The following is a 10,160-nucleotide window of genomic DNA, read 5'->3' on the forward strand; positions in this document are numbered from 1 at the left end:
GTGTAAAAGTAAAGATACTTGACTGGAAAATTACTCAAGTAAAAGTAAAAGTCACCTATGAGAATACTACTTGAGTAAAAGTATTAAAGTATCTGATTTTTTTTGTTCTTAAGTATCAAAAGTAATTTTCTGATATTAAATGTACTTAAGTATTGAAAGTAAAAGTAAAAGTAAATGCTGTTAATAAAAAAAACAAAGGGTCAGAATTTTGAGAATTATGAAGTTTATTTGTTTGGGTGCTGTGGCCGCCATGAACAAGGAGTATGAGCTCGGATGAACTTAGCAATATATGAATACTATGAAATTACTAAAATATAAAAACACGATTAACACAGAAAAAAATCAGAACCAAAAGTAACAACCAGAATCATCACTTTAAAGTGAAAAATGTATTGTTCATCTTCAAAAGAAGTTGATTTTCAAAATGGACAGATTTCAGTGTCGCTCTTCTGGGGCTGAAGACGAGTCCTGCGATGCTGAAGAGCCGTTCACCTGGTGCAGTTAGAGTGTGTCTAGCTTCACAGGCCCTGATGGTGCAGGTAGAGTGTGTCTAGCTTCACAGACAGCAGCACACAGTTGGGAAGCATTTCAGCAAGTCAACGTGATCCACGTCTCCATCCAGCTGTTTGCTGCTGTCATGCGCTTGAGATGACGAAGAAGAAGTCCTCTTCATCAGATGAACTGGACCTGGTGGCATCACATAGCTGCAGGGAGGGTTCTTCCATGTGCTGCTTGATGTAGTCCATTCCTGAAATAAAGTGAGGGTATTATATACATGATAGAATTAATAACACTTCCTAACATGTCATGACCCCAACCTAAAGTTTTGTACAAAATAGTTTGTTTTAATTTGAAGTTTATACATTTAGTTTCATGCACTGTCCGTGCATCCAGAGTTGATTTGTGAATATGTACTTGTATCTCTGTAGTTAAACACAACAACAGTCCCAAATCAATATCGTCGCCATTACTGGACCGTCACTCTTATAATATGAATACAAATAATTATAATAATGCTGTAATGATTAGCATTATATTATAGCTAAGACGACTCAAATCAACAAATTCTCACAACTGTCAACACTTCTTCAGCTAATTGTCTCATTAATTGACGATAGCTAGTGAACGTTAGCCTAACATAAAACATGCGTAGGACAATCAGACACCTGCCTTCCCCTCTCCTGCCAAATATATAACTTACTACAATCCTGAGGACAACACTGCTAGATATCTTAACAGGTTTATGATGACTAAACATTAGCGTTGCGGCTCATGGGATTAATCTTAGTTTACCTCAATGTGTTTCCTGAGGTTGGTGAGTTGTTGAAGGCCATATCTCCGTAGCTTTCGGTCGGCATAAGAGGCACTTCATCCGGTAGGAAGGAACTTTCACTCCGACAAAAGAAAAGAGTTCGCCCAAATATGGCCACGGACGTTGATCTTGGTCCCCGCGGTTGTTCGAGTAGCTTCCATTGCTGCTCCACATGAAATGAGTCGTATCTGTAGCCGCTCGCTCGCATCCTGGGCATCACTGGGAATAGAAAACACGCGGCAAGGACCACTGATCCCCAACCTGGTGTTCGTGCTGCGTTCAGGTGCGCTGCGGTGTGTTCCACAACAGTCCCCGATGTTTCTCATGATTATTTTTTTCCGTAGTAACGAGTAACGATACTGTTTCAGGGGAAATGTATCGGAGTAAAAGTACAAGTTTTCATTGCAAAATGTAGTGAAGTAAAAGTAAACAAAAATATAAGTAGTAAAATAAAGTACAGATACCCAAAAAAACTACTTAAGTAAAGTAACGAAGTACTTCTACTTCGTTACTATACACCACTGGTCATCGCCTGCTCTATTTGTGTCTGTGAGTTGGCATAATTGACCACTGCTATGGCATGTGGCACCTAACATTTGTTTAAGTTGGTGACACCCAAACTGAGGGCCCAGTCAAACAAGAGGGTGTCATATGTAAAATAAATATAGGGCTGCAACAACGAATCGATAAAATCGATTATTAGAAATGTTGGCAACAAATTGTATTATCGATTCGTTTTGTCACACGATTATTACGGCACTCAATAAAAGTGCGGAGATGTTTGATTAAAAAAAAAAAAAAAGTTGAGCGCAAAGCGGAGCAACAAAAAAAAGAGCAGAACGGAATTAGAAGAAATACCATCATGCTGCGTTGCGAAAGCCAATCAATAATGTCACATATTTTTCACAGATTATCTGATGATTCCTCTTATAGTGATAAACTCAGTTTTCTTTCCACAAGCAAGCGTTAATGTGGAGCCCCGATATAGCAGGTGTTGCTTACAAGGAAGAGAGGACAGGATCCATGACAAAGCGTACGATCCACCAGCATCACCCTGACCTGTTGCATCATCTGCATACGGCTGTACCACTGTGAATACAATTCAACAATAGAGGACCTTCAAGCAGAATTCAACTCAATGGGTGATATTATGAAGGGAAGTTTGCTCAAGGTGAGTGAACACTGCTTGTATAACCCACAGAAAATGTTTCCTCAAAGGGATAAAAAAGTGCACAAGCTGGCCTTTTGTGATTTTCATCTCACTGTTAGTGAGAAAGCAGAGGTAACAATCCAAAGCTCCAATGACATATTTGTGCACTAACCAGTGTTCACTGGTGTCATATATATATATATATATATATATATATATATATACACACACACATCTGGGTTGGGGGTGCTGACCTAACAATATTATTTACTTGAAAATCCAGTCCATAAGGTCTTTCAACAACACAATTGTTATCCTTAAAACCTAATACCTTTTTGTTTTGAAATTGTAAATTACTTTTTGTTTAATCCTAATTTACTTAACCCTTGTGTTGCCTTAGGGTCATGACCCGAATCAATATTACACCCTCCCCCCGCTTTAGGATTAATTTGACCCCATTCAATGTTTAATGTCGGTGTTCTTTCGGTAGTCAACAAACAAACATAAAGTGCCTCACACTTAAACTTGGAAAACAATATTAATTCTAATAATTTTCTGGAGGTTTTAATTGCTGGCGTCAAATTGAACCCAAAGGGTAAAATATGTTAGTAAATATAAAGGTAACAGGAGGGTGAAACATTGAATCGGGTCAAAATGACCCAAAGGAGGGGGGAGGGTGTAATATTGATTCGGGTCAAAATGACCCTAAGGCAACACAAGGGTTAAATGTGAGTTTTTGGCAAACCAAGTTGAAATTGACAAACTAAGGATCCCTTTGTAATTCGTATCCGATTACTTGTGTGAGCCATGTAAAATGTGTTTTGGACACAAGTCCCTAAAGTTGATATACTTATATTTTAGTTTCCTTTTCATAAGGCTTGCACTGCAGTAGCAGTTAAACATTCATTGTGATGCTCAGGTTTTGTCTTCTCCCCATCTACGTGTGATGTATTACTGGTTCTCTCTCCAAGTATTTAAATATAAATACATTAATGTATTTCCTATTCATTTGATCAATCGTTTGTGTTTTCATGCAAATACCCTTTGTCAATGTCTATAACGAAGTAAGATGATAACGTTTAGAATTGTTTAACACTTTGTATTGTACTTGTCATGTGTGTGATTTTACTACTGCCTGTTGTATCCATTATCTTGTCTTCCATTTGTAAAAAATGTTGATGATCCAAAACATTTCTTTCAGTTGTCACTCAAAACCCCTCGTTTTTCATTTCATAACTGTGCGCCATTTTAAAACTTTTGTAGACCAGGTTGTCAAGAACAGATTCTCTATAGCAGGGTGTTGAGGCCATTTTCATCTTTAGATAAGGGAAGAGTGTCTGCTCCACTGGGTGCTCCGTCTATCACATCTGACACTATGTTCACCAGCTGACAGTAAACACAGAAGGCCAAATCATTGCAATATCTGAATTTCTCCAAAGTTGAACCTGTGAAAGATGCATCGACAGACCAAGGATACATTTTGTGGTTGCTCTGAACCAGTCAGTAGGTACAGTATGTGAGCTTTGCACTATGAATGTCATCTTCGAGTTCTCACTACATTTTTTATTTCTTTTTCCTTTGGACATGTCCTAGATAAGCTGTTTAACTTTTCATATAGGTAGTCTACTAGTAAGAACATATGGTTTTGTTTCCTTTCGATAAGATGCATTTTCTTGCAACACATTTATTGTAATGCAGGTGTTGCCCATCTACGTGTGTTCTATTACATTATTCTCTCCCCACTTAGCCTCTCTAAAAAATATGAGTTTTGAACATACTCTGGAGAGTCACTGCTGTGTCTTAATGTTGGTGGAGCAGGTGGATGATGGTGGTTGGCCAACAGCTGGTATACTACAGGGATGTTTAAAAGGCAGATAAGTAGCAGATGCAATCCCCAAACTGCCATATAATGTGACCTGGGTCTTTCTCTGTCAAGGACCGTGTGGTAACTGTCTGAGGACCAGTCAAGGATGTCAGACACCGAAACAAAATATACATCCCACTTATTCAGACCTGTGTGGAATAGCAAATTATGACATGGAGTTGGCCAGTGGTGTGGAAGCTGAGGTATGACCTGCAACTCCAGTTGTCTACACGTGGAGTCAGGTCCTGTGGTATGATTATAGGTGTTATCGTGTCATACCTGAGAATATTTCAGTGAACCGCTATCAGCTCTAATCCCATGATGCGTCATAGTCACCACTATATTTTCACTGCATTTTGAATGAGTCAAATAATGCTTGGGTCTATTTGGACTAGGTCTGACTATCCTCTGTTCTCTTTACTGTTGGCTCTCAAATGTAAGTGCCTCTTTGTCAGTGAGTGAATGTTAGAAAATAAGCTTAAATATCTATATATGGGGTATTGAATGAAAATTCAAAGAGGTCCAGTTTCAAAAATGTCTCCCCAGGAAGTTCCGAACATTGTTTTTATATCGTGCCCTGTAGCCTACCCTTATGTCTGTGATCAAATTAACAATATGCATTTCCATATTATTTCAACAATATGTATTCTTATTTATGTCAGATACAACACAAACTTGTATAAAAACTAAAAAGCTATTGTAACGGCTCTAGCGCAGTTACCCGTGGGTTTCCCCCAAAAGCACCAAGGATCAGCCATGAACGACGAGGTTCCGTTGGATAACATACTTTATTTCCCAACACAACACCGAGCGGACCGCAAGACTGCGCCTCTGCTCACTTTCCTCCCCTCCACTCTCAACTGAGAGCTTTTATGCGGGCGGCCTCGGCTGCTGACTGATTGCCAATCACCAGCAGCCAAGGCCAAATTGGAGACAGCTGCCACAGCTATCTTTACCATACTAGGAATTAGTCATAGCACAGTGAAATTACAATACTTTTCAGGTAGGCCTAAGAGGAAATCTGAATCATTTGAATACAAAATGTTTTCTAGAAAACATGCGAAGAGCTTTTAGCAGCTACCTCTCTCTTCATATTTAAATAATTTTCTACTTCTTTTGCCTTCCTTTGTTATAAAAGTTATAAGATGCTGTTAATAATAAAGCAACGGGTGAGCATTTTAAAGTTTATTCTTTAAGCGCTGTGGCCACCATGACCAAGCACAAGGAAATGTGTTGAACATAATTGAGTACAACATGTATAGCTTCATTAGAAGATCAGACCCATGTCTCCCCGCCTCCCCCGCCAGAGATACACTCCAATCCGGTGTTGGTCTCCGTCACCACGTCGTTTGTTGCGTAGAAGGAGTAGAATATGCTTCCATTTCTGCTTCCATCATGAAATCAGTCATCTAGCTCCTCATGTAGTCGCTCGCTAGCTAGCATCCTGGGCATCACTGGGAATAAAATAAACGTGGCTTTGAGACCACTTGTTGCTTGCATGGAGTCTGTGTTCCACCGCAGTCCCCGAAGTTGGTCTCATGATTCATTTTCTTTCTTAAGATAGATTCGATTTTGTAGCGAGTAACAAAGGTTTCAGAGGAAATGTATGAGTTTCCGTTTTCTTTGCAAAATACAAAGTGAAAGTCAACAGAAGTACGAATAGTAAAGTAAACATATCCCAAAAATACTGAAGTACAGTAACAAAGTATTTCTACTTCGTTACTACACACCACTGCAGACACAGTAGTTGGCTGTAGGCTGAAATAGCAGGTCGGTTGCTTCATGCTGTCATTGCTCTCACATCTCTTTCCTGCTGTTGTTTACATCTCATCAAATGTCTGGGTTTGAGAAGACTAGAAGTACAACTGCGTCTTTCATATTTATTTCTGACCTTGCCTCAAACATGGCATTAGTCTATATTAAAACGTGTCCCACCCACCCACATGCATCGTGTATCTGTGGCTTCGCATTAGTCAGTCTCTGAACTGCAACCCAGTGCTCTGTCGTTCCTTGTTTTCCTCAGCAGAACGCTTGTGAAATGTTCAGCCTGGTTTCGACGTAATCACACATGCAATCATGTGAACAGTTTAGAAAGCCAGAATTAAATGACTCCAGGAGGCCAAAGAAACCACACCCTTTTGGCTGCGGCTTTGAAATCTGAATGGTGGAAATTCAGCTGTTAGCAATTAAAAAGACTTGTGAATATTAATTATTTCAGGGAATTGTGATATCTTAACAGCTCAGTGGGTGGAGACCGGTGAAATGGCTTCTTTGAAACAGCAAAGATAATGAGGTCTGAAATTCCCTGTTTCTGATGTATAAACCGACGATCACAAGCTGGTCTCATAAACCCTGTTTGAATATTTAAATATGAAACTGATAACACGAAAGTGTGGAGAGGTGTGGTGGCTGCACATTAAAGACCTGCACACTTACTAACTGCAAGAATATTGGGACTCATTGAAGAAATGTCTGTTCACACAGATTACATCTTACTTGGGAGAACAATATTCTCAAATTAAAAACATTTATGGGTTTCATGAATGTTATCCAATTTCGAAAAAAATTGTCTAATATCTCCTACAATCATATTATTGTTGAAAGGTTGAGTGCATGAACTATCTAAATATACACAAATGCCAATATTTGTATAATTACAATATGAATTGTTTTCATTGTTTTGTCATTTCCAAGACAGTATTTAGAAGTCAAATTCCAAAAGGTTAATAGTCTACTGCCATGCTTGCGACTCTATTGTGCTAATTATCACCAAACACAAAGTATTGTGTGATATTGTGGACTTGCTGGATTAAAAGTTAAGGGCTCGCTAATGTGGTTAGAATTAATTCTGAAGGGGACAGGATCGTATGTAAATTTATGGCAAGTCATCCAATAGTAGAGATTTGTTCAGTCTGTAATAAAGTGGTCGCTGACAAGCTGACATTGACAACTATTTTGGGTAACAGTTAAAAACACTGCTTTCCAGCTCAAGTACAATCGAGTTTCTAAATACCCTGACGGCTATTCAGATGATGCAAGTTCTCTAGTGCGTGTCCCTGTGCTTAGGACGGACTTTCTGGATCTAGTATAAATTAAACCCTGAATCCCAGAGATGCTAATGTGGATTAGAACAAGACGCTAGCTTTCTATTTTCTTCTTCTCTTCCTCACTGTTCAAAAACAATTGTGAGGCTCAACTAAGCCCCGGTTCCCACAGCTATGTCGTCAAGGTGCCAGCACAATGTTACTAACTGTAGTGCACTTAAACTGCAAAGAACAGCATGTGTTTACACTTAGTTTACCTTTAGTAGCATGCGTAGCATGGAAATGCTAATGCTCGGTTATGAAACATCCTTTGCTAACATTGGCTTTACAGGTTTTTATGTAGAAGGGCAATGATTTAGAAATTCAGTATATCTATTCCAACTAGTACACACCATTTAAAATCCACAAAGGCAGCCTGAAAATTAAGAAAAAACTGAAACGATAGAGAGCACATAGTTGTCACACCCATGTCAAATCTAGCGGGTGCTATGCTGTGATTGGCTGGTCTGCGTTCAAGAGTGGGACTTAGCGAAGGGTCAATGACAAGTGGAAAATAAGGCTTATTATTTGTTCACAACAAATCTAAAACTGAGTGCCTGATATGAAGCCAGTCTTGTTTATCTTTTTAATCGCGGTTGATGCCTTCCACTCCGATGATCATTATCGTGTTCCCTGAACATTCACATATTTGTTTTACTGTTGACTGTACAGCATCGAAATGTTATAGTTTTGGGCATCCCTTAAAGATAATCAGCATAAAACCCACTTAATTCCAACATGTGGCAGTATATGTCCTCATTGTAGGTTTACTGCCCCAAACTGTGCACAATACACAATTAAAAACGCCACCCACTGTTTCAGTGTGGATAAAAGATAGTACACGTATTGTACTCCGTGTATTAGATGAGGTTTCTGGAACTGCTATGTTCATGACCATCATTATGCCAACTCTTCATTTGAGGCCATTATAACAATATGGGGGCATTGGAGAGCTCACTAGCAGTTTAGACATAATTATCCTGCCAGTTTTTTCCCAAACTTGGCACCCAGTAGAGGAGCAGCTCTAATAGCCACTCAACAACTGCAGTGCTGATTGGTCATGCAGTGCCTTGATATTCAGCTATGGTGCTTCAAAGTGGCAGAGATTTTGAAAACTTGATGCGGGCGACCAGAGTAAATCTGATCTAAGTCTTGACAGCTGAAGAGTATCTCATGCTCAGTGTTCTGTGTTTGACTGATATGTTTCCGTAAAAAAAAGCCTTTTGACACTGAGACTCTTCAACACAGTCTGTTACATAAGATCAGTGTCATCAAATGTGACAATTTTCATGAATGTTTGAAATGGGGAAAATATGATTTTTCACACAGTAGAAGTCCACGGCTGTAAGAGGCCAACAGGAAATGGGTACAAGACAGCTCAGTATAGCAAAATGATAAAGATTGATACAGATGTCAGCGTGAGCACAGCTTGGGAGCAATATATTATCACATGGCCTCAGGCGATCAAGGTGGCATACTGAACGTTGTTGCACTATGGACATAACTGCTGCTGTCTTTGTTATTTCTGTCTTGGGATTGTTCATCGTATAGAACTGGGCATAAGGGAACTTTGACTGCAACCGTAATAATATTAATAATAATAATAATGGATTCCATTTGTAAGGCACTCTTCATCCAAGAATCTCAGAGTGCCACAGAGCCAGTACATAGTTAAAACTATAATAAAAAGGAATATTTGAAACAAGTCATAAAAGTCAACGAAGAGTGATGAATGCCTTTCTGAATAAAAAGTTTTTAGGCCAGTCTTAAAATTGTCCAGTGTCTGTGTTGCCATTAGATGGTCAGGGAGACTGTTCCATAAGCGGGGCGCTGCTGAGCAGAAGGCCCGGTCGCCCATGGTGCGGAGCTTATTGTCCATATCTGACACTGACCTGTCATGTTGTCCACCACCAATGTTTTGTCGACAACCAGGTTTTTCCATATCAAACATTTGTGTTTTATCTTCTTTTAAGGGGTAGTTGTACGACTTAAATGGATGGTTTTACGGTCCCATAAAAGCAAGCCACTTATCAGTTAGTTTCCAACAGCGGGACGTATCAAAAATAAACAGAATCTTCCATCATCCACTCGCAATAAACAGCCATAAAGGATGCTGAAATAACTGCAATAATGATGCAGATATAAAGTTGAAATTGAATGCTAACATTGTAGCTGCTCCATCAACTGTCAAAATGATTTAATTCATGACATGAATATGACATGCTGCGCTCCTTTCTGCTGCACTGCTCACCTCAAAGTGAGGCTGTACCTGCTGTGATCATAACTGCGGGTGCTTGCTGCTCTAGCATTTCTTAAGGCTCCCCTTTATAACAACACCTGTGGGCTCTGACTCAAAGTTCCTCTGTGCTGCACTTGTGTCTTTCAGAGGATATAGACACTGTCAATAATTTGAATTCATGTAACACTTTTCATGAAGGCAACATGTTTCTTTTCCTCCATAGCTATGGCATGTTTGAAATATTGTCCCCTTTCTCTTCCTCTCATTAATGTGTGAAGCCGCCCCCAGGTGTTGTCCCCCTATCACACTTGGCGTTGTTATCTCTTTTCTTAATTGACCTGTGCTCGTTATCTCCTCTAAATGGAGGACCTCTAAACCAGTGTTTAACAAGGAGAGGAAGAAAGAACAGAAGAGAGGTGTTACGGGTAGGACCCATGTCATCGCAGCTCCCTGGGGGGGAGGGTTCAGGAGTTCTCTCGCTGTCGCCCACACACACACACACTCACACACAC

At 39.6% G+C, this 10,160-nt stretch overlaps 1 long non-coding RNA gene across 1 annotated transcript; it reads right to left on the minus strand.

The window, feature by feature from the left end:
* Positions 1–203: 203 nt before the first annotated feature.
* On the minus strand, positions 204–1,445 carry LOC130196572 (uncharacterized). Its single transcript, XR_008832270.1, has 2 exons — positions 1,294–1,445; positions 204–748 (listed from the first exon to the last, which is right to left on the minus strand). It is a non-coding gene; the product is annotated as an uncharacterized LOC130196572 (long non-coding RNA).
* Between the last annotated feature and the right edge of the window lie 8,715 nt (positions 1,446–10,160).

This window comes from Pseudoliparis swirei, chromosome 1 (genome assembly GCF_029220125.1).
Source record: "Pseudoliparis swirei isolate HS2019 ecotype Mariana Trench chromosome 1, NWPU_hadal_v1, whole genome shotgun sequence".
Taxonomy (NCBI): Eukaryota; Metazoa; Chordata; class Actinopteri; order Perciformes; family Liparidae; genus Pseudoliparis; species Pseudoliparis swirei.